Source organism: Aedes albopictus, chromosome 2 (genome assembly GCF_035046485.1).
Source record: "Aedes albopictus strain Foshan chromosome 2, AalbF5, whole genome shotgun sequence".
In the NCBI taxonomy this organism is placed as follows: Eukaryota; Metazoa; Arthropoda; class Insecta; order Diptera; family Culicidae; genus Aedes; species Aedes albopictus.
In genome coordinates, this window is record NC_085137.1 from 452327620 (window position 1) to 452353255 (window position 25636).

The 25636-nt window shown below is 36.8% G+C and overlaps 2 protein-coding genes across 4 annotated transcripts in view; both read right to left on the reverse strand.

Annotated features, from left to right (window-relative positions):
• Positions 1-25636, reverse strand: part of LOC134288597 (uncharacterized) — a 385031-nt gene that overhangs the window by 147445 nt on the left and 211950 nt on the right. The window lies entirely within an intron of this gene.
• Positions 1-25636, reverse strand: part of LOC115255807 (prisilkin-39) — a 216563-nt gene that overhangs the window by 31961 nt on the left and 158966 nt on the right. The gene's annotated exons all lie outside the window — the stretch shown is intronic.

The following is a 25636-nucleotide window of genomic DNA, read 5'->3' on the forward strand; positions in this document are numbered from 1 at the left end:
AGACACTTTGCGAGTTCGCTCGCGCGCTTTTACGAGTAAGTAAAGTTAATCGCAATAAAATATCAGAATATCATCTACTACGATGTACTCCTACCTTACCGAAGTTTATTTGTATTCTTATATGACTTTACCTGATATATCGTAATAAGTTCAAAAAATAACATCATATGCGATGAAATTTGTCAGTCAGACGTACATATATGCGATAGTGACTTAAAATAGTACTTTATACGATATACAACGTGGTTTCTTATGCGACTCCTGGTTGTCTGGGCGTTCGTTTAGCTGATGACGGAGAGTGGCCGGCATGATTTTTAGCAGATGCATGTAAATTTAAAGCGAATATGCTTGAAAATCTGTAAACAAACCGTCTGACCAGCAGCGAGCTGCTCGGCTGACGTTAAATGTTGGTGATTTACATTTTTCTGCCGCAAATTTCAGTTGATCTTTAATTTACGTGCTGCTTAACTTTCATATTTTTTTGCTGTGAGATTTTGGACTGCTGAATCCGAATCCGGGCTCAGATTTGCTTCAGCACGTCACAATTTAACCCATTTCCGCCCAGTGATCTATTTATAGATCAGATGCCTCGAACGCCCAGTGATCTATTTATAGATCAGTAACATTTGCGATAACTGCGGAGAAATGAAGCGTTTTGGAAGACTGGTGTCTTCAGCAAAGTTGTTGAGAAGATCAAGGACTCTTCGATAGTACGTAATTTAGTACGTATTCGCTCCAGTAGGTGGCACTAGTGAACACGAAACATTGTGCTTTGACAGGTGTTTCGTTAGCAGCCTTTGGCAATACTGTCGCCTTCGTATCTTGAGAATCAGACTACATAGAAAAAAAATATATTCAGCAAAGTTGATCAGGATATCAACAGTTATCCGATAGTGAACTAGTTGGTTCTAGGTTTATCCGCTAGGTGGCACTAGTGAGTCCTAAAAAATTTAAACCTCTGTATCTCGAGAATCCGACTACATAGAAGAATTTCGTCTTCGGCAAGGTTGATCAGGACATCAATAGCTATCCGATAGTGAACTAGTTGGTTCTAGATTTACCCGCTAGATGGCGCTAGTGAGCTCTAAAAAAATAAACCTCTTTATCTCGGGAATCTGACTACATAGAAGAATTCTGTCTTCGGCAAAGTTGATCAGGGTATCAACAGCTATCCGATAGTGAACTAGTTGATTGTAGGTTTGTCCGCTAGGTGGCGGTAGTGAGTCCTAAAAAGTTTAAACCTCTGTATCTTGAGAATCCGACTACATAGAAAAATTTCGTCTTCGGCAAGGTTGATCAGCACATAAATAGCTATCCGATAGTGAACTAGTTCGTTTTAGGTTTATCCGTTAGGTGGCGCAAGTGAGTCCAAAAAAATTTAAACCTCTGTATCTCGAGAATCCGACTACATAGAAGCATTTTGTCTTCGGTAAGGTTGATCAGGACATCAATAGCTATCCGATAGTGAACTAGTTGGTTCTAGATTTACCCGTTAGATGGCGCTAGTGGGCTCTAAAAAAATAAACCTCTTTATCTCGAGAATCTGACTACATAGAAGAATTCTGTCTTCGGCAAAGTTGATCAGGGTATCAACAGCTATCCGATATTGAACTAGTTGATTGTAGGTTTGTCCGCTAGGTGGCGGTAGTGAGTCCTAAAAAGTTTAAACCTCTGTATCTTGAGAATCCGACTACATAGAAGAATTTCGTCTTCGGCAAGGTTGATCAGCACATAAATAGCTATCCGATAGTGAGCTAGTTCGTTTTAGGTTTATCCGTTAGGTGGCGCAAGTGAGTCCAAAAAAATTTAAACCTCTGTATCTCGAGAATCCAACTACATAGAAGCATTTTGTCTTCGGTAAGGTTGATCAGGACATCAATAGCTATCCGATAGTGAACTAGTTGGTTCTAGATTTATCCGGTAGGTGGCGCTAGTGCGTCCTAAAAAAATTAAACCACTGTATCTCGAGAATCCGACTACATAGAAGAATTTCGTCTTCGGCAAGGTTGATCAGGACATCAATAGCTATCCGATAGTGAACTAGTTGGTTCTAGATTTACCCGTTAGATGGCGCTAGTGGGCTCTAAAAAAATAAACCTCTTTATCTCGAGAATCTGACCACATAGAAGAATTCTGTCCTCGGCAAAGTTGATCAGGATATCAACAGTTATCCGATAGTGAACTAGTTGATTGTGGGTTTGTCCGCTAGGTGGCGGTAGTGAGTCCTAAAAAGTTTAAACCTCTGTATCTTGAGAATCCGACTACATAGAAGAATTTCGTCTTCAGCAAGGTTGATCAGGACATAAATAGCAATCCGATAGTGAACTAGTTCGTTTTAGGTTTATCCGTTAGGTGGCGCAAGTGAGTCCAAAAAAATTTAAACCTCCGTATCTCGAGAATCCGACTACATAGAAGCATTTTGTCTTCGGTAAGGTTGATCAGGACATCAATAGCTATCCGATAGTGAACTAGTTGATTCTAAATTTATCCGTTAGGTGGCACTAGTGAGTCCAAAAAAAATTAAACCTCTGTATCTCGAGAATCCGACTATATAGAAAAATTTCGTTTTCGGCAAAGTTGATCAGGACATCAACAGCTATTCGATAGTGAACTAGTTGATTGTAGGTTTGTCCGCTAGGTGGCACAAGTGGGCTGAAAAAATCTGAATTTTTGCATCTTGAGAATCAGACTACATAGAAGAATTTCAAAATCTTGTCTTCGACAAGGTCGATCAGGACATCAAGAGCTAACCGATACTATACTAGTTGGTTCTAGGTTTATCCACTAGGTGGCACTAGCGAGTCATAGAAATTCTTATCTTCTGTTTCTCAACAACCAGACTACACAGACAATTTTTGTCTTCGGCAAAGTTGATCAGGACATCAAGAGCTATCTGATAGTGAACTAGTTAGTTCTGGGTTCATCCGTAAGGTGGTGCTAGTGAGTCCTAAAAAGATTTAAATTTCTTTATCATGAGAATCCAACTACATAGAAGAATTTCGTCTTCGGCAAGGTTGATCAGGACATCAAGGGCTAACGGATAGTGTACTAGTTGGTTCTGGGTTTATCCGTTAGGTGGCGCTGGTGAGCTCTAAACATTCTGAACTTCTGTATCTCGAGAATCAGACTACATAGAAAAATTTTGACTTCGACAAGGTCGATCAGGACATCAAGAGCAATCTAATAGAGAACTAGTTGGTTGTAGGTTTGTCCGCTAGGTGGCGCAAGTGGGCTCTGAAAATTCTGAAAAAAAATATTGATGAAGCAGTTTTTACGATGAAGTAGAACTGTATGGCTTCTGTTTGATAACAAAACCAGCTAAGTATCAAGCAGCCATCTCATTTCACTAAATATAATTTTGATCAAAAGTATAATTAGTTATCAACTTGAACTAATGGTAACGTAATTTTCGATAACGTGCTATGTGTTATCAATTTGTAATCTTTACTCAGGTTCATTGTGACTCTCACCTCAAAGACATTCGTTTGGGTCGAACGTGCCTCTAGAGCCGACCTACTGATTGGTCGGCTTCATGCAAAATAGCTGTAGATAGATAAATTGAACGTAATTTGATCAATTAGCGCCCAGCAATTTGGTTAGAGGTCAAAAGACTTGAATGCCCAATGGTCTATTCACAAATTAGTAAATTTTGCTAATACCGTAGAAAATGAAGCATGTTGCAACGTCTTCCATTCTCCTCTCTTTTTCGTGCTCGTTCAGGAGAGTTATTATCCGATGATGAATGGGTTGGTTTATGTTAGGCGGCTTCAAAGATTCATAGAAATTTTGAACCTGTGTATCTCGAGAATAGAACTACATAAAGGACTCTGGTCCATATAACCACAGCTGTAAATTACGTGATCCGTAAAATACAATCACGCATCATCAGTGGAAATCGTTTCCACTGTGAGCTTCGGAAGAAGCTGAGATAGATGAGAATGAGATGTTGATTCATTTAATTCATTTATTTAGTATAACAACAAGTTCAAGATAAAACTGAATCAACAATATTTCTCCACAATACACGGTTCGTGGCTGCCGTTCTCCATCCTCGGTCACGCCCGATGCTCACCAAGTCACGCTCCACTTGATCCGCCCATCGTGCTCTTTGCGCTCCACACCTTCTTGTGCCAACCGGATCTGTCGCGAACACCAACTTTGCAGACATGTTGTCCGGCATTCTTGCAACATGCCCTGCCCATCATATCCTTCCGGCTTTGGTCACCTTCTCGATGCAGGGTTCGCCGTAAAGTGCAGCGAGCTCGTTGTTTCATCCTTCTCCGCCACAAACCGTTTTGCTTCACCCCGCCGAAGATCGTCCTTAGCACGCGTCGCTCGAAAACTCCGAGTGCTTGCAGGTCCTCCTCGAGCATGGTCCATGTCTCGTGTCCGTAGAGGACCACCGGTCGTATTAGCGTTTTGTACATGGTGCATTTGGTGCCAGGGTGAATCTTTTTCGACCGCAGTTTCTTCTCGAGCCCGTAGTAGTCCCGACTTCCGCTGATAATGCACCTCCGAATTTCACGGCTCACGTTATTGTCAGCCGTCAGTAAGGATCCGAGGTAGACGAATTCCTCGACCACCTCGAAAGAATCCCCGTCTATCGCAACATTACTACCCAGACGGATCCGGTCGTGTTCGCTTCCGCCTACCAGCATGTACTTTGTTTTTGAGGCATTCACCACCAGTCCGACCTTTGCTGCTTCGCGTTTCAGGCGGGTATGCAGATCTGCACCCTTCCAAATGTTCTGGCGATAATGTCCATGTCGTCCGTAAAGCACATAAATTGAACGGATTTTGTGAAAATCGTTCCCCGGCTGTTGAGCCAGGCTCGTCGCATCACACCTTCCAGAGCGATGTTGAAGAGGAGGCATGAGAGTCCGTCACCTTGTCGCAGTCCCCGGCGAGATTCGAATGAACTGGATAGTTGATTGTGCGATATTTGCCAGAAAACCATTCGCCAGAATGCCATTGGCCAGAAAGACATTTGCCAGAAAATACCATTTCCCAGAAAACCGTTTGCCAGAAAGAACCATTTCCCAGAAAACCATTGCCCAGAATGTACCATTCCCCAGAAAGTACCATTTCCCAGAAATTTTCCATAGTTCTCAATCCAGAAGTGTTCCCAATCTCATGATAATTTCAAAAAAACCTTATTGAAAAATAAATCGTGTTTTTTATTAGTTTGGGATCGATTAGCCCACAATAACGATTGCAAAAATGTAAAATTAAGTTTTTGTTCAGATTTGTATGCCAAAGTTAAATAAATTATCGGAACTGATGTAAGAGCAAACAAGAAATGATTTTAGAGTAACTTTTAAAGAAAAGCCTATAATTTGAAGAAGGGCAAATCACTCTGAAACAAAAAAATGATGTGAAATCAAACCTTTCAAACTTCACAATACATTAAATCTTTTATGTTATTCAAATATTTTATTGCGCACAACAGCTTATTTTTTCAATTAGAACATTTCCACAAATTTGTCTTGTGGAGAAGTTGATCATGATGTGGATCCAATCGATCAAATATTATTTTGACGGAATTTGATCAATACTCATCAAAGATTTTCCTTTTTTCAACACATAGGATGTTCTTCCCAGCTTTTACTGATATGGAATTTTTGGCTTTACTTATATTTTTCAAAGATTCCCTGCTTTCAATTGAAAGTAATTTTTTAAGCTTATTTTTAACAATAACAATAACATGATCTCTTTAAATAATAATGTTTGTGCCAAACAGAAAAATTACCCGGAATTGTTGACCACACACTAAAGTCAATCGAATACCATAAACAAAAACCTTTTGGAAGCAACGAGTAAAATACACAGAAATAATAACTCAAGTGACGGTTTCACCTATACCATTAGCCTGACTGTCACTGCCCGAAAGCCATTACCATTGGGCTGAATATCACTTGATCAAATGCTATAAAAAGCTTGTTCTTGAGAAAATTAATTCTAATAATTCCAGCAGAGTTTTTTCCTTCTTTTAATCATCTGCTGTTCTTTGTGGATGAACTTCTTAGTTTATTTGCGCCATTTTTTAACCAATATATTCCCTTATCACGGTAATTGTAATATGTGAGCTTAACATATTTGGGCTTTCGTATTATGGCTAATGGCGCTCCGGCTACTGTTATAGAATCTTAATATCAATGGTGTTAGGCTGTTGGTGTTGGTGATTCGACTGAAGGCCGTTGGGTCGAATGTCATTTGGTCAAAAAGTTATTTTGCCGAATGGCCATATTTTTTTTTTCGTTTTCTCCTTATATGCTGTTAAAATAATTGTTGAAGTTGGAGCTACTGTATTTTAACCATGAATCTTTCCTTCTTTTAAATATAGGAACAATAAACGAGTCTAAGGTCTGTTATATTTTTTTATTATTAGATATAATATTGCTTTAGGGTTCTAACATAATCAACAATTTATGCCAAAAACTAGTCTTACAATGAAACTAGAAAGAACAGCCTGTGTTTAGAAGAAGGAAAAATTCACTATTTGAACTTGCCAAGTAACCACGGTGCTGAAGCCTTATTGCATGCTGATATACGGTGTATCTAGAACAATTCTTACTTTACATGAACATTTAAGGTTGATTTAAAGTGGAAATGGCAATTATGCGACTGAACAAAGATTATACCAATATAATCTTAATTTGATTTTATAATTGGCCATTTCCACTTTAAATCAACCTTAAAGTTGCATGTAAAGTAATGATTGCTCTAAATACATCGTATATCTGCACGCAAAAAGGCTTCAGCACCATGCTTAAGGTACACGGGGGCAAGTTGAAACACGAAGTTCTAAAATAGATTTCAATACAATTTGGAAATTTAGCCTTCGCTAAAAGATGGTTTGAATCAAAAACTATGGTTTTTGCATCGAAACCGTTGATGTTCAACTAGTGAATTTTGCCTTCTTTTGAACATAGGCTGTTCTTCTTAGTTAGTAAGACTAGATTTTGACATTAATTGTTGATTGTGGTAAAACAATACGGAAATATTAATATTGTAGAAGTATCAGCTAATTATTGGAAAACCGAACAAATTTAAGAAACCGTTCCGATTCCTGTTCCATAATCACTGAATAGCGATTCATGATCACCATTCTATCCATTGACCAATCGGCCTAATGTACTTCGGTCAGCAGTATTTTCACCATACCAGATGTTTGTGGACCTATGCACTTATAGCCTAGTTACATAGAAGTCTCGCTCTTAGTATCATACAGGCGTACCTGTAATGATCGATTTCTCTTCATCGATTTTCTCTTTGCTTAATAACTACCGGTGAATCATTTCCAGTTGTTTCCGTTGTTCTAGCCATAGACGTTCTTTATCGAAACAAACCAAGAGATCATCCTAGCAGTGAACATATCAAATTATTGTAAAAGATTTAAACTGACGTCATTTTTTATATTAATTAACATCCATTAATGGACTGAAATTAATTCCTAGGAAATGAAGAAAATTTCTATTTGCCCGAAAGTACCATTTGCCAGAATGTACCAATCCCCAGAATTAAATATTTAATATTAAATTCTGGGGATTGGTACATTCTGGCAAATGGTACATTCGGGCAAATAGTATTCTGGCAAATGGTACATTCTGGCAAATGGTTTTCTGGCGTTTGTCATTCTGGCGAATGGTTTTCTGGCGAACGGTTTTCTGGCAAATATCGCACAATCGGATAGTTCACCCGAAACCCTTACGCAGTTTTGCACACCCTCCATCGTTGCTTTTTATGCGCTTCAAACTTGGTAACACAGTGTTACCAAAGGCAAATTAGCAACCAAAACCACCGCTAACCTAGGATGTAAATGCTCTCACTGACATGCACACAGCAATATCAGTCTAGTCAGCTTCCTAGGAAAGCCGTTTTCGTCCATGATTTTTCATAGCTCTGCGCGGGAGAATGAGATGAGCAGAACGCTCATAAGGTGGTCCTTTATAAAAATGAAACATAAACCAAGCTCAAAGAACAATTGCAAATATTTGGAGTTTTCGAATGACGAGTGCTAAGATAATCTTTCGCTCTGTACTAGATAACGGTGTGTGGCGGAAGAGGGTGAGCCACGTGCTCGCAAAGCCAGAAGGATACGGTGGGTAGGATATACTACTAGAATGCCGAATATCAACCCATTATATATAGATATTATTACAATGATGCATATTGAAATGCCTTAAAACTATTAAAAACTATCCATTGATAAGCTACTAGCAGATTGTTTTAGTTATTACTAATGTAATTCATTTCTGGAACATTTCAAACTGTAACTTTTTTTATTAGGAGAATATCAACTATGGTCAGTCATCTAAAATAGATTTACATGGCTCATAGAAACAAGGTAGCTGCGCAAAAAAAAAATAAAAAAAAAATATTTTTTCAACGATTCACGTGTATATGCCCCACTGTGTATTAAAACGAAAATTTCACCGTAGATTTCCGTTTTAATGACTGCAATAACTTTCTTTTATGGGGTTGAGGTACTCCAGAAAAAATCAGACATCTACTGCGATTGTGGCATAATTCGGGCGTTAATGGGTTAAAGCTATACTTCTTTTTATAGGCTAAAATATACGATTTAGGAAGTTGCATGTAAGTTTTCTTACTAACATAAAATGCTTAAATCTATCAAATTTGATAAAAAAGAATTATTTGCATGAGTCGTTAATTTAGAATATTTAGATGTTAATTGACCAATTTACCCTTTCATTAGGCGGATACAAATTTAATTTTGACTTTTTATCTTCCCCCCCCCCAAAAAAAATTGGCTGGATTAGGCATTTTGAGGGGCAGATAAAAAAAATATTTATCAAAATATCGGGTCTTGCTAAAAATTCTTTAACAAATCCGATGAATTTTTAATATTTTTCAGATTTAATGCTTTATTATTTTTATCCCCCCCCTCGACCAGTCAAAGAGTGATGGGACAAAAAGTGAAATAAACATTTGTAACGGCCTTATTTGAAAAAAAAAAAATATTTCCAAACTCATTATGTACTGGCAATTAGCTCAAATTCGCATATTTTGCGCTATAATTCGAGGTATAGCTCAACATTGCGACGTGCTGGAGCAAATCTGAGCCCGGATTCGGATTCAGCAGTCTAAAATCTGTCAGAGTTTGCTCTTGAGACAAAAATATGTTGCGCTGTGTAAAATCATTTAATCTGAAAAAATAATAAAAACTCATCGGATTTATTGAAGAATTTTTAGCAAGACGTGAAACTTTGATAAATATTTTTCTTTTTCCCCTAGAAATTCAAAATCCAGCCAACAATTTTTAAAGAGAGGGGAAAAGACAAAAAGTCAAAATGAAATTTGTATCAGCCAAACTAAATTAAAAAAAAACAACGAGTTCCTTTTTCAGGTTGAAGGGCTCCTAGATTCGTGTCCCAGGGTTTTAATGTATTAATTGGAGGAATTTTTGATGCCAATAACTTTTTTACAAAAATAAAATAAGTAAAAAGAAAATCGCGTTAGGGGGCATCCATTAAGTGCGTCACGCTCATAGGGGGAGGGGGGTTCTGGAAAGTGTGGCAAGCAATGCATTAGGTATACGAAAAACCCGTACGAATGGGGGAGGGGCTCAAAAATTTCCAAATTTTGCGTGACGTACTAAATGGATGCCCCCTTAAGTACTGTTCCTTTGTATTCCACTAAGAATTTGCAACCTTTGACAGATACGTATTCCGACCTCAACTGTAAGGTCGTCTTCAGCGTCTTGTACTTGACTCGACTCAAACCGACTCAAGACACTGAAGACGACCTTACAGTTGAGATCGAAATACGTATCTGTCAAAGGATGCAAATTCTTAGTGGAATTCAAAGGAACAGTACTTAACGCGATTTTCTTTTTACTTACAGATATTCCCCTAACAAGCCCAGGTTAATCATCATCATGAAAAATAAAATATCGCTCTAAACGTTAATAACCCAGTTATTCAATGTTAACCCTACTCGGTGAGTTAATGTTTACCCTACTCACTGATTCATAACAACATGTGATATGATTTGATTTTCTTTTCTTGATTTTTTATATCTCACTTTGTTATAAGCTTGTTAAAATTGTGTCTGGACCAGTTATAGTTGTATTTATGATATGAATAGGCCAATTTAACATTATTATATAAAATAATAGTTTTAATGCTTTTTTTGAAATAATAACTTCACCGGTTATAGTTTTGTTATTTCTTATCGATCGTGCAGCCAGTTGAGACACCCGTACTGTATAAACGCTTTTCTGCAATTTCTCATCGTAATAGGCTGTTTTACCTCACGCAAATCTGACAGGAAAAGGCCTACTTTCCCACACCAAATTAACAGTGCTGTAATGGTTCATTACAGCACTGATTTGCGTTGCGTAATGAACCATTACAGCACTGTTTTCAGTTTTGGTCAACTTCTTGATGCTTTCTGGACGCAGTTTTGAAAAATTGTGACAACTGCACAGTATAACCTGTTATGTTCAGATTTTCTTAAACATGGCTATGAACATCAGAGTGCAGTTTGATGAAAAAGTTTTGTTAAAAACTATCCTCAAGGGTAATTTATGAAATTGCAAAAAACGTTGTACGCAACTCGGTGCAGAACTCGATTTTTCCAGCACTCGTCGTAATTATCCAACTCGGCAAGCCTCGTTGGATAAATGTACGACTCGTGCTGTAAAAATCGTCATTCTGCACCTTGTTGCGTAAACTACTATTTCAGAGGAGAAGTTTTGTCTATTAATGATCAAATTCAAAGCAGGGAGAAATAGCTTTCCAAATCCTTCAACTGATCTGGATTAATATTTTTCTCTATGATCTTGATTGGTCTTGGTTCCGTCGAGTGCAATACAATTATCAGTTTAGAATTTCTTTGTAGCTTCCACCGACTCAGTACTATGTGCTTCTATGTTGTATAATCTACAAAAACGTTCAAGTGCATTAAAAATCCTCCCATAGCCGGAACCAAAGCCAAGGTGTCAGTGTGGTAAATTGGTTTTCCTGACCAGCGGCAATCCGTGCTGCACAAGTGTTGGGGTGTGTGGGTAGGTGCATTCCAAAACCAGAATAAATTTATCCAAAAGACAGAATCTAAAAGTTATCAAGTGTTCCGGCTAGGTTGCTTGCTTGCAGGCCACCAGCACTTCCCAGCAGCCATCTAAGCAGCCAGCAAGCAAACATCCTCATCCTGGTGGTGCAATTGAGTACGATGTTATTTTTGCTACTCCTGACCCTCCCAAGCATTCCGCCACCATCGCTTCGTCGTCATCGGGCTATGCAGTGAGCTCTAATGTGCAATCGCTTCTCACGCTCGTCTCCCCGGTGAATTCACCGGGGTGGAGTGCATTTGGAAATTTCTTCACATGCATTTGCTCCAGAACGCATTCTGCTTCGCAATCCTCATCGCCATACCTCCCTGTGCATGCACCTATACATACGTAGCTAGCTGCAAGATAATATATTGTTCAGGGTGGGAAAATCGGGTTGTACAAGCTTTCGTGCTTATTCGCCTGGCTGTTGTTGCTGGCTGGCTGCTGCATGCTGCTGTCTGATTCCATTAGGGTCTAAATCTTGGAAGCAAACATCAACCAAAAAGCAAAAAGAATACGAAATCGAAAAAAGCACTTATCCTGCTAGCGGAAGCAAATTTACTTTTTCCCAGGGAAGCTCCCTAGGTAGCAAGCAACTTACTTTCTGGTCGGCGATGCAACACTATTATACCGTACCAACCGTCGTCAGTAGCAATGGGGCGATGGGGACGCCCACGTGTCAGTGAGATTCGAGTGTGTGCTCTTGCATAGGTGAATGGCTTGGTTGGGTGAATGGGAGACTTGTGCTCAGTGCCGCTGCTGCAACAAAGCGAGAATGCGATCTTTTGGGCTTCTGTCTGGCTGCAGTGGATTGGTTTCTAGTTTTTGATATCGTATGATTAGAGGCTGCAGATAATTTCGTCATCAATTTTCTGAGTCGTTGATAGGATTTTTTAATTGGCAACTAATACACGCTCCCGATATACATGATATTTTGTTAAGCTTTTATCTTCGACAGATTGCGTCCAATTTCAAGAAAAATTCATAGAATTTCTTCAGACAGCCTTCCAAGATTTTTTTAGAAAACTCATGGCTTCGATTAGAATTTTCTCCAAATTTTTCTAGAGGTTACTATAGAAATAAAATTAGGATCTAACTTATAAAATCTTCTTTAATTTTCTTTTGAAATTTCTCCATGAATTCCTTAAAAACCCTCCGGGAACTCCTTTTAAAAAAGTCTTCCATGAATTCCTTCGAAAGGTTCTTTTAGAACATCTTCCATGGACTGCGTTATAAATTCCTCGAGAATTTCCTTCAAAGTTTCTTCAAGATCTCCTCTAGACCAGAAATGCTTTCTGCGATTTGTTCAGAAAATCAAAAGTTCAGAATTCCACCATAAATTTCTCCAAATATGTCTTTAGAAAATCTTCAACAGACTCCTTCGGAAATTCTTTCAAAGTTTCCTTAAGAAAAGTTCTTCAAGGGATTACTAAAGAAATTACATCAGATATTCCCTCAAGAATTTCTCCAGAAATTCTTCGAAGATTACCATGAATTCCTTCTGAAACTACGCCAGAGATTATTTTAGAAATTCTCCTAAGGGTTCGTTTAGAAAATCCTTCGGAAATTTTTCCAGGTATTCCTTCCGAATTTTCTACAGGGATTCTATCAGATTTTTTTTAAATTCTCTCAAAAATTCCATTAGTGGTTTCTTTGCCTAGTTTTCCAGAGATTCCTTCAAAAATTCGTACAGGTATTTCTTCGAAAAGTCCTCCAAAGATTTGGTCAGGAGTTGCTCTAGGAATTCCATTTAAAATTCCCGCAGGGATCTTTTGCAGACATGCATCCAGAATATTGTGCAGGAATTCTTCCACAGATTTTTGCATATTTACTTTCAATATTTCAGGCAGTAATTTATCCAGAGATTCCTGCAGAAGTTCAAACAGAGACTTCTTCAGTATTTCCTAAAGAGGAATACTCTATGCATATCCGCAGAAATTTCTCTGGCATTTCCTCAAAGAAAAACCCTTAGACTTTCTCCGCGGATTCTTTAAGCAACTTATTTAGAAATACTTCCTAGGAATTTCAACAGGAATTACTTTAGAAATATCTCAGAAGTTTTTTTTTCTAGTGATCTTTACAGAAGTCTATCTTGGTGTTTTTCCAAATATTTTTACAGGAATTCTTCCAAGATTAGGCTAATTCTTCACACACAAATTGCCCCAGGATTACTTTCAAAAACCTTAATAAAAAATATTTTTCTAGGAATTCTCCTGAAATTCCTTTAGGGATACCTTCTTAAACATCACAAGAGACTTCTTCAGAGTTTTAGAGATTTCTTCATGAATTTCAGGCTTACTTCAAAAATCTTCCATGGAATTTTACGGAAATGCCTCTAAAAAATTCTTTAAAACTTCTACGGAGAATCCTTCGCAAATGTATACAAGAGTATCTCCAAGAATTTCTTGAGAAACTTCCTAAGGATTTAGATATATTACCAGGGTTTTTTCAAGTAATTCTTTCAGTAATTGCACAAAATTAACTGGCATATTTTTTGAAGGAATTCCTTTAGGAATTTCTAAAGAAATCGTTAGAGGATTGCCTTTAAAAACTCCTGCTGATACCTTTGGAGATTCTTAGAATAAACGCTTGAAAATTTTCTAAAGTCATCACTGGATGAATACCTGGGAGAATACCTAAAAAAAAACTCTCTGAAATACCTTCTTAATTGAAAGTAATTCAAATAAAAAAATGCTTGTGAAATTTCTGAAGAGATTCTTGGAATATTCGTAAAGGATTTTTTGTAGAAATCTCTTAATAATATCTGCAGAAATCCCCGGAGAAATTGCAGACAAAGGTACGAGTGGAATTCTTGAAGGTATCCCTCAATAAAGTTCTGAGGGATACCTGGAGGGTTTGTACCAATACCCGAAAAACTGGTGAACCCTCTACAGGTATTCATTCATAGAAGAATTTCTTGAAAATTTTCTTAAAATATGCCAAGGAATATATTCATAAGAAATTTCTGCAGGAATTGTTGACATTATTTTTTCTAAAAATTCCTGAAGTATCCCATGAAAAAAATCTGAATGAATCCCTCAAGAAAGGTCTGAATTATTCCTAAGCAATCCCTGAAGGAACACTAGCATGAACTTCTGTAAAAACCCTCATAGGAACTTCCAGAAAAATCTCATGTGAATTTCCTATAGAAATTCATAAATTAATGTATGAGAATTTATGGATCAATATTCAAAAGAAGTTCCTGGGGAAATTTTTAAACTTCCAAAAGAAAACCCTGGCGAAATTTCTAAAAGAATCTCCGAATATCTGTGAAAAAATAATATCCTTGAATTACATCTATTGAAGAAATCTTTGGAGGAAATTCCAGAGTAAAAGTCCTGGAGAAAATTCTTTTGATATTCGTGGAAAAAATCTTTTAAAAATGTTAGTAAATATACATGAAAGAATGCATGCACGAACTTCTGTAGCAATCCTGGAAGAAATTTTGTAAAGAAAGCCAGGAGGAATTTCTGAAGAAACCCATTTCAAGATGAATCTTGTAAGAAATTTTTTGAGAAATGTCTGAAGAAGACACAAGGAAAATTTCTGGAGAAATTTCCAAAAGAATCTCTGGAGAAACTCTCAAAGAAATACATGGACAGGAATGGATTCTAAAGGGATACCTGGAGGAATCTCTGGTGAAATTCTTTCCGAAATTATTCTAAGGAATCCGGCGAAAATCTTGTTTCAATAAAAACAATTTTTGGAGGTATCTTCAAAACAGTTCTGGCTGAAAACACGAAAGGAAATCCTAAAAGAATATCCCTTTCGTGAAGTTCAGAACAATCGCAGTAAGTTCAGAATAATTCATGGAGGGGTTTCCCAGAAAAAAATCTTAATCAGGCGCAAAACTGAAGCCGTTTCCATGGGGGCGTAACCAGTATAGAGGACGCCCAAAATTTGGAAACCTTCAGTAACTAGCTCTGATTTTACCATGACAGCACTGCTGGGTAAAATTTTAATGGGACTTTGAAGTTGGGCGGCACTGTTAAGAAAAAAAGGTTCAATCATACATTTCTTTGGGTGACAAAACTTATTTTAAAAATTTGGTAAACTTTTGCATCAATTGCACCAAATGTTCACGGAAGATATTCTAGTTCATTCGGGAATATCATAGGAATGATTATATTCTGTTTTGACATAAATCTACAACGACGCACACTGGGGCAGGATTGAAAATACACGGAAAAAACCTCTAGCTCGTCGAGATGTCGAGATACGCACTTGGTGTCTTCAGAGAAAATATTTCTATGAACAAGGTCGATATTCTGAACGGTAGCATATTTTTCTTACGTTATTCGCATAAAAGTCCTATAAGCCATTTTGGCCATCTTTCATTTTAGCGGTATGGTGTCTTCGGCAAAGTTGTTCGGCTATTTATTCTAAAAAAGTTTGCCGAAGACGTCGAATTTCCAAAGCCTACTGTTCTTGAGATATTAGTCGTTTTATAAAATACCTACCTAAAATCGAGTTTTTTCATTAAATTACGTTTGTAAACAAATTTAATGTCCGTTTTCGAGTTATAATAATGAAAAATACTAAAATAAAACATATGTAAAATAAATTAGTTGGAAAAAACAAAATATGCAGTGATTTTTCATAGAAAGTTCCTGAAAATCACGCATAATGTATATAGGACGTTCTTGCAGTCGGGCAAGTTCGGGCAAGTTTTTTCATCGGCGATCACCTAAAAAATGCATAAGCTTTCAGGTAAATTTTTTTCACCGACATGATATTTGATGATTTTTTTTAAATAGCGTTCAAAGTTTACTGTTTTGTGTGAATTAGTACAACATTTTTGCACATATTTTACCATGTTGTATGTTGCCAAGTGAACCATGAGAAGTATAAATGCAATCTAGTTACAGGTTTAGTCATTTTTAAGCTCCAAACAAATTGTAAAACACAAAAATGTCCGAAACGCCAATAAAAGTGAGTTTTTAGATCATTGAACACACAAAAAATAATTCTATTAAATAAAATTATATAAGATAATGATAAAACCAAGGCTAAATGGCGTGTTTAGGACATTTTTGTGTTTTACAATTTGTTTGGAGCTTAAAAATGACTAAACCTGTAACTAGATTGCATTTATACTTCTCATGGTTCACTTGGCAACATACAACATGGTAAAATATGTGCAAAAATGTTGTACTAATTCACACAAAACAGTAAACTTTGAACGCTATTTAAAAAAAATCATCAAATATCATGTCGGTGAAAAAAATTTACCTGAAAGCTTATGCATTTTTTAGGTGATCGCCGATGAAAAAACTTGCCCGAACTTGCCCGACTGCAAGAACGTCCTATATACATTTTGCGTGATTTTCAGGAACTTTCTATGAAAAATCACTGCATATTTTGTTTTTTCCAACTAATTTATTTTACATATGTTTTATTTTAGTATTTTTCATTATTATAACTCGAAAACGGACATTAAATTTGTTTACAAACGTAATTTAATGAAAAAACTCGATTTTAGGTAGGTATTTTATAAAACGACTAATATCTCAAGAACAGTAGGCTTTGGAAATTTGACGTCTTCGGCAAACTTTTTTAGCATAAATAGCCGAACAACTTTGCCGAAGACACCATACCGCTAAAATGAAAGATGGCCAAAATGGCTTATAGGACTTTTATGCGAATAACGTAAGAAAAATATGCTACCGTTCAGAATATCGACCTTGTTCATAGAAATATTTTCTCTGAAGACACCAAGTGCGTATCTCGACATCTCGACGAGCTAGAGGTTTTTTCCGTGTATTTTCAATCCTGCCCCAGTGTGCGACGATTAGCATGATATAATTATAAGTCGAAATTTGATGTTTCTTTACACTTCGGGTGACATGGGATCCTCATTTTTCACAAGTTTTTAAACGATTTCGAAGTGTTTATTAATAAGAACAAGTAAAATAAGGATTATACGCAACTAGATGTAATAGTTTTCATAGAGAAATAGCTCAAAACAGTTAAAAATATCGTAAAATATGTCCTCACCAGAGCGTTGATGATTAATCATAAATTTAATCATGAATAATGATTAATGATTAAGATTAATAAAAAATCATTAATCTTAATCACAAAAATTTGTAGTTTAATCATTAATCAATAATCTTAATCACACTGCCTTCGCAATTTTATCATTAATCAGTAATCATAATCATGAGAAAAATAATTTAATCAATCATTAATCATTCAAATGATTCATCATATAAAATATATGATCCAATTTAATTTAGTTTAAATGTTGTTCTGAAGACTAAAAGCTTTTTTATGTAGGTTATATTTATGCTCTTTCAATTTTTGCACATTTTTTTATGCTCTACAATATTGTGCATAAGAAAATGTAGGGTGGTTGGGGGCATAATGGGCACCATAAACAAATGAGTATGTTAGGCCTGTATAACAGAGAAAAACTTAACATATTATCAATAGAATTACAACTTTAACGTGTTATCTACATTTTTCAATCATTTACAGCAGGAAAAATGTCTTTACTGGGAAGAAATAATGGATTTAAAAACTTGTGTCTTTAAGGGCTGGCAGAAAAGGTACGGGGCATAATAGACACCTTTGCATATTTTATGATATACCTTTGATAACATCGATCAGTTAAGTAATTTGCCTACGGAGATAAATTCTACAAATATGATACTCCATCTTAGACGAATTTACCTAACCAAAATTGATTAAAACAACTTTAAGCTAAACAATTTCAGTAAACTCTGATCAAATATTTAATATTTCTTCCATTGATAAATCTGCCGATACATGCAGATAACGTAATACGTCGCTCATTTTTATGGTAAACACATCAAACGCTCGCAATACCTTACTTGCTGTTGCTTTGAAATTATAAGAATTCCACCATATATTTCAATATCAATGATGTTTTCGTTATTTTGAAATATTATACATGATACTTTTGAAAAACAAAACAATGACTTGTTCCTTCACATGTTTGCATTGAAATTTTAACGTAAAATTCCATGGTTTGGAAGAAAACAGGGGTGTCCATTTCGTTCCGGATGTTCATTATGCCCCAAACTCCCCTAATAATAACGGTAACTATGGAAACGGCGGCCAGAGGACGTTTATAGAGACGAGCAAAGGGAGGTTGTACAGGGCCAAAAAGCGATTTCAGCAGGGTACCAAGAGATCTTAGGAGCGTTTAAGGGGGTTTCAGGGATCTCTCAGCGGGCTTCAGGGATTATAGGAAGTCTTAGGAGTGCTTCAGGGAGTCTCAGGGGAGTTTCAGGCAGTGTCAGGGGGATTGAAGGGTGCCTCAGGGGAGTTTATGCGGGTCTCAGGGGTGTTTCAGGGGCATTCCAAGGGGTAACAGGGTGTACCAGGAGATCTTAGGGGCTTCTAAAGGGGGTTCCAAGGGGTCTTAGGGGCGTTTTAAGGGATTCAGGGTGTTTCAGAGGGGATTCAGGGGATCTATAGGGCGATTCAGGGGGCCTCAGAGGCGTTTTAGGAGGGGGTCTTAGAGGCGCTTTCAGGGAATCCAATGGGGTTTTAGGGGGGTACCTAGAGGCCAGGTTGGGGACATAGATTCTCGGAGTAGGTTTTAGGGGCGTTTTCGAGGGTATTTTAAGTAAAGATACGACGAAACAACATCTCGAATTTTCAAGAGCACAAATCTGAAGAACCAGAGTTTCTGAAGGAGTCAGTAGCGTTATATGGGGTCGAAGGAGTTCTAAGAGGATATCGGGAGCATTTCAGGAAGTTTCAGAGGATTTTCGGCGGATTTTGGAGGCGTTACAAAGGTGTTTTCGATGGTTTCGGAGGGTCTCAGGTGCGTTACATGGGGTACATGGGCGTTTCAGGGGAATTTCAGAGGCATTTCAGGTAGCTTAACCCTCTAATACCCAACCCCGCCTTTAGACGGGGTATAGTTTGAGTATTTTTGTAATTTTACTTTAGTGGGCAATCAAAATTTTAATATTTTTGGCTGATATTTAGGAGTGTTCTGTGTATCTCAAAATGGTTTTTGGTGTCTTTTAAACCGTATTTAAATTTTCAAAAAATCATTGAAAAATTGATGTTTTAGTCACCTTTCAGATGTCATTGATTATTTAGTATTGAATAGCTACAGTTAACACATTTTAAATTTTTCCCATATCATTCTATCATAGTAAAATAGTTTAAGGGAGTCGAATACACTCTAAAATTATTTTCCTTAAAATTACACGGAAAATAAAATTTTCAGTGAAAAAAATAAAAAATTCAAATATTTCAACAATAATCGTAAAATCTCAAAATGTTTTCGTCTCAAAAAATCCGCCACCCAAATAGGCTTCCAGGAAAAATATAAAAGTATGGGGATGTTTGAAAATAAAAATTAGAAAAATCAAAAACCGAAATTGACAAAATCGAGAATTAAAAAGAATCATCTTCCAAAACATGTTTAAATCGATTTTAGATGACGAAAAATGATATTTAGATCAAAATTAAAAATTTGGGTATTAGAGGGTTAAAGGGATTTTTGACGGCTTTCAGAGGCGTTACATAGGCGTTTTCGGTGCTTTCGGATGGTCTCAAGTGAGTTACATGTGGTCCATGAGAGTTTTAGAAGGATTTCAAAGGCTTTTCAGGCAATTTCAGAGGATCTCTTCACGAAAACCCTTGAAACGCCCCGGAAATGCCCTGAAACGCCCCTGAAACCTCCATAATCTCATTAAAATGCTTTTAAAATAACCGTAAGGGGCCATCCATGAACCACGTGGTCATGTTGAGGGGGGGGGGATTCGGGCAAAGACCACGGTCCATACAAATTGTAAAATTATTGTATGAACGAAAGACCACGCGGGGGAGGGGGGGGGGGTTCGGAATATCCCAAAAAATGACCACGTGGTTTATGGACAGCCCCTAATTCATATGAAATGCCTTCAAAACCCTTGAATGTTCCCGAACCCCCGCTGATATAGTGCTACCTGAAATGCCTCGAAACGCCCCTGAAGCCTCCGTAATCCCATTGAAACGCCCTTGAAATCATCATAATCAATTTGAAAAAAAAAGTTAAACCCCTTGGAACGCCCCTAAAACTCTCTGAAATGTCTCTGGGGTGCCTCTGAAATGCCTTGAAACGCCTCTGAAATTCCCTTTACACTATTGAAAATTAAACCCTCGTTAAAACACCAATAAAACCTGACGAAACGCCCTTAGAATGCTTCTGAAATCCCATGAAACGCCGTTTCGTTTAGCTTTCTGGGAACTTCCAGGAAATATCCTTGGCCCCACCGCAAATGCCCAGGAGCAAGACCAGTTCACGTGAACTAGGTTCACTCATTATAGTCCTGGTTTATTTATGCACAAATTTCCCTCTTTTTATGCCCGTTTTAATTTATGGACTCCCAGCCACTGGCAAAAAAAACCTATTCCAGTATAATGTAATTCATGATTCCTTTTTGATTGATTGATTGATTTGTCTTTATTAAAGAGACTTTCAGCCCTTGGCTGGTTCGTCTCTCTGATTCCTTTTTCAAAAATCTTTAATATACAGATACCTTTATAAGGCTAAGTAGTCCATTCTATTGTTTCGTAAGGAAAACTAACGCTTTCCCTATACTAGATCAGTTGTTGAAAGTACTTCAAAAATGTTTAAGGTGCCGATTTTCTGAAAGTCCTCACTTAAAAAAAGTAAGGAAAATGCATTTGGTTACTCAAATTGATGACCCCTTGTTAGTTAGAGCCACAACCATTTTTGCAGACCCCTCGATTTTGGTCAAATGGTGGCTCATTTAAATCGTTATAACTCGAAAGTTTCTCCAAAAACTACCTCAAAACGAATTGTTGTTGAAAAGAGGAAAGATAGAGCTACTATTTACAATAATAAAAAGTTGGGTCGGTCATAATAATTTTGGCCGCCATCTTGGATTTTTACATTAAAACATTGTTTTCACCATGATGGCAACCACCGATTTTCAAAATTTTTGCATCAATTGAAAGCATTTATGCATAACATATCAAAAAAATTGACATGTCTTTTTTCCTATTGAAAGTTATCTGCAGTTTTGTTAATCAAGCCACGTTTTTTCCATACATTTCGATGCGCACCGGCAACGACATGCAACAGCATCCGAGTTTACGCCTGCATGTATATGCAAGGGCACTTGCCGCAAAATTTGGGCAAATCGGAGGTTCGTTTCCGTTTTTGACTGTTTCTCAATGATGCGGCCATTGATTTTATAACTTTTTTAGTGTTTTGAAAAGTTTAAACCTTAAGCTTTCCATTAGTGGGTTCAGATTTTAAATTCGTGTTCGTATACAATGCGAAAAAACGCTGTATTTATTTAAACGGCCGGCAGAGGACCCAGTACGCAAAAGTGGCATGGTTTACAAAATGGCAGATAACTTTTGAAAGAAGAAAAAGACATCTCCAATTTTTTGATATGTTATGTAAAAATGCTTCAGGTTTCAATTGAAGCAAAAATATTGTAAATCGGTGGTTGCCATCATGGTGAAAAAATTTTTTTGGTATAAAAATCCAAGATGGCGGCCAAAATAAATATGGCCGACCCAACTTTTATTATTGTCAATAGTCAGTCCCGGATTTAAGGGGGGGGGGGGGCAAAGGGTGCAAGTGCCCCGGGCCCCCCGATCAGGGGGGCCTCCCAAGAATCCATGAGCTCTATATATTTTGTTCATGAAACCATAAAAAATGCACAACAAAGACGATTATATTTTATGCAAGTTCTAGGTTGGTTATAATTGGGTTCTTCAAGGGTATCCATATACATAAATTCATAATCTGAAATCGAAATCCAAAATATCATAATTTTGAAGCACTCGAGCTATTTGCAGATTGGATTTGAAGTTTTTCAGGGATTTTTTTTTTCGGTATGAGCTCTAAAATCATAAAACTGATTTGTTGATTTATATTTTGAAGCAAAGAAATTTGCTCTTTCGATTGAGCTAAAAGCAATATTTAAAATACTTAACAATCCAACTCCCAAGTAACACACTTGTCACAGAAGAGTCACGGCGGCGTAGGTTCTTGAAACGCAGAAGTCAATGAGACTTACTTCTAACAAGAAAGTGTTTATTTGTTAGCAGTAAGTCACAGTGACTCCGGCGCAACAAAAACCTGCGCCGCTGTGACTCTTCTGTGACAAGTGTGTTACTTGGGCTGTTTGGAATCGAAAAGTTTTTCCAAAAATGACTATTTTGAGGGATCAGTTGTAATGATTGATTGCAGCAAATTCATCTCTAGATAGACATAATAGTATTCAGCAATTTGGTAGAACGAAGTTTTTGTTTTATTTTGAAATACGCGAGTTTCTCCAAAACCCCTTGAAAGTTCTTATTGAGTTCAGTAGATTTTTTTTTTCTGTGAGTTACTGTTACTACACAAGAACGTCTCTACCCGACTAGAAAAATATATCATGTTTATAACACATTGTGATATGATATTATGAAATTTTTCTATAACTCATTATGTTATAAACTAGATGCAGGATGATGTTAAAATAACTAAAATCGTAACAAAAAGCACACCGGTCTAATCAAAATAATAACCTATTTTGTTATAATCAGATCAAAATTTTAACACAATATGATATAAATTTTAGCTTCAAGAAAACTAGTTTCTATCATATTTTGATACAATTGTGTAAAATGATGTTCTGAATGTCAAGGAATCAAAACTAAATTATTTCACAATGAGTTATTGAACAACATTTATAGCACAATATCTTATCTCATTTCTTATCTCTTCTTTTAATATCAACAGAATTACATACATTCCAAATGATACAATTTTGCTTAATTCTAATACTAATTATAATCTAATTAATTTTAAACCTATCTAAACTAACAGAAACAAACAATTCATACAGAAGCCGGAAAAACTTGACAAAACATTTTACGAAGGGTACAACGAGGTAAATGAAAATCAAAAACATGAGAACAACGATTGAAGCAGCGACACATACTAGTAAAAGGTTCACGCTAAGAAAATGTTACTCTAAAATGAGTAAGATTCACACAAAACTGAGCTAAACTGGAACAGCTCAAAAAATGAGTAAATTGCATTTCCAGCGATAGCGCTGGCCCAAGTGCAAAAATCCAAACAGTTTAAGCCGTATAATATTCTTCACATCAGCAAGAATATTATACAACTTAAACTGATGAGATTTTCGCACTTGGGCCAGCGCTATCGCTGGAAAAAAAATTTACTCAATTTTGAGTTGTCCCACTTTAGCTCAAAAATGAGTGAATTTTCTGACCGTGTTCATTATGAGCATAATTTGTTCGAGCTCCTCGAATAAAAAGAAAGGCATTAGAGCGAAGTTGTCGATGGGGCATATTTATGTTAAGGAGTGACAACAAATGTGGACAGTCAATGTTCGACTGTAGAAGGTCTCAAATGAAAAGCGTTTTGGCTACATCGCGCCGCGCACTTAGCAGCTCTAGCCCTATCAGTTTGCAGCGCTCGTTGTAGTTTGGCAGATTGTTGGGGTCGTTCCATGGCAGATGGCGTAAAGCGAAACGTATAAACTTGCGCTGAATTGCTTCGATCTGCAGTTTACTATTCATATAATACGGTGACCAAACAACCGACGAATACTCCAAGATTGACCTCACTAATGAACAATACAGGGATTTCAAACATTGAATATTTTTGAAATGTTTCGCCACACGGAATATAAAACCAAGCATTTTTGAAGCTTTAGAAGTTACGAAAGCGACGTGTTCCTTAAAAGTTAGTTTGACATCTAATAAAACACCTAGATCCTTAACCACTGACTCTCTTTTAAGAACGGTAGATCGTATTTTGTAGTCAAAGTGTAATGTTGAGCGTTTACGGGAGAACGAAATCACTGAGCATTTACCAGCATTTAGCACCATTCGATTTGTTTCACACCAGCCAATGAACACATCTAGTTGAGATTGCAGGAAAAGTGCGTCACGAACGTCGTTTACAACAAAATATAATTTGAAGTCGTCAGCAAAGGAAAGCTTACACGTTTCAAGTAGGGAATGCACGTCATTCAGATATACTAGAAATATGAGTGGCCCTAAGTGACTACCTTGCGGTACCCCTGAACTAGCGAGGAAAAAGGGCGAAATGCAGTCTCCAATCTTGACAGCCATTTCACGATCACATACAGGGGATAGACAAAATGATCGGGACAGGCAAAATTCAATGAACCGATTGCAATGAAATTTTGACAATTCATGACTTATATAATGAACTCTGGAAAACATTTGACTTAACTTGAAATTATTAACAAGCGAAAAAGTTATAGCGATTTTATTTTTTTCACGATTTTTTAGTAAATTGGTCTATTTTTAATATGCATCCCATTACTTTTTCGACTTATTGGCGGCTATGTTCTTACTTTCCTTCAAAACGCATTTATATATCAGTCAATTAGAGGGAAACTAAATGAACTATAATTTGCATATTGAATTTTGAAACGATGTTGATGTTTTGGGTAATTTGATGTTTTATTAGAAAAATAATCTTATCGTTATAATTTTCTTCCGTGTTAAGAATATTAGGTTAAGGTAATGGTTTTTCATAGCTCATTATATAAGTCATAAATGGTCGAAATTTCATTGCATTCGGTTCATTGAATCCGGAGATATAACAGCTCAAAGTTGACCGTCGGATAATTTTACCTTTTTCAAAAATCTTTATAACTTCGTGAAGAATTGTCCGATCTTTTCCAAATTTTGTCCACTGATACACAACTAGTTGAAGAACTTACAGTAAAAATTTGAGAATATTTGATGCACTTTTCGGAAAGTTACAGCTAATTGAACATTTTTTGAAAAGTGAAAATTTTGCCTGTCCCGATCATTTTGTCTATCCCCTGTAAGTAGGATTTCAGCCAACGGAGAAACGGTCCACCGAATCCGAGACGCTCAAATTTGGCAACAGCTATTTGATGGTTGATTTTATCGAAGGCAGCTGAAAAATCCGTATAGATCGAATCTACTTGTTGGCCTTTTTGTAGGGATAATGCTATGAACGACGTGTATGCGATTAAATTAGTGTTAGTCGAACGTTTTGGCATAAAACCATGCTGATAGTTCGAGATGATGCGATTGCAGTTAGCATAGCATAGCATAGCATGAATACTTGCACAAATCTTGGATGGAGTTGCAAAGTTGAATATTTCCATTGACATTGCTGATGTCGCTACTATCTACAATGTCATAGATTCACTCAGCTCCACACACCTGGCCAAGTCCTTGCAAGCATTTATAAATCCCTTCATCAACTTAGAAAGAGCCCAGAACTGAAGCATCTTCCAATAGATGAAAGGATGTTGAAAATAGCGAATTTTCAACTTATATGCAGTTATAAAGTAAATATACTGAAGTAGAATTATTTATCAATAAATAATATTGGAAAGATCTCACTAATTGTTGTGGGGTTTTTGTGGTTCAATGCCGATCATCTAGTTGTCTTGATTAATGTTCTTCTCTGTAAAGAACAACACAATACTCAGCAAATAACAACACAATACTGAACACTAAACACCCGCGCATCTATTGTTTTGATTTTCACTCGAGACAATAGCGAACGCGATCGATTATGCTGCC